General features: G+C 32.9%; 1 protein-coding gene across 2 annotated transcripts in view; it reads right to left on the bottom strand.

Moving 5' to 3' along the window:
• Positions 1-249, bottom strand: part of LOC109833333 (zinc finger protein ZAT2-like) — a 5,341-nt gene extending 5,092 nt beyond the window's left edge. For both annotated transcript variants that reach the window (XM_020400980.1, XM_020400975.1), the window contains exon 1: positions 193-249. The gene's annotated coding sequence lies outside the window, so the exon portion shown is untranslated. The remainder of the gene's footprint in view (positions 1-192) is intronic.

The raw sequence follows: 249 nt of genomic DNA, 5'->3' as shown, positions 1-249 counted from the left end.
GAGCAATCCAGAACTCAGCAGATTAATATTATCAAAATGCAATCTTTAATCTAAAAACAATCACTACGGATCACATTACCAGGAACCTATCTCTAGAATCTCAGAAAAGAAAAGTGTTTAAAAAAACACTTAAACGTATATAAAACATATAATAGTTCTTTTGGCATCAATAAGATCAAAACAAGCACTCACTTGCTCATGAAGAACTCATATCAAGGCCTAGAAAAGATCTCAAGCTCAACAAGGGTG

Source organism: Asparagus officinalis, chromosome 1 (assembly GCF_001876935.1).
Source record: "Asparagus officinalis chromosome 1, Aspof.V1, whole genome shotgun sequence".
NCBI classification, from domain to species: Eukaryota; Viridiplantae; Streptophyta; class Magnoliopsida; order Asparagales; family Asparagaceae; genus Asparagus; species Asparagus officinalis.
The sequence above is the reverse complement of the archived record's forward strand: the minus strand, read 5'-3'. Positions and strand labels throughout refer to the sequence as shown.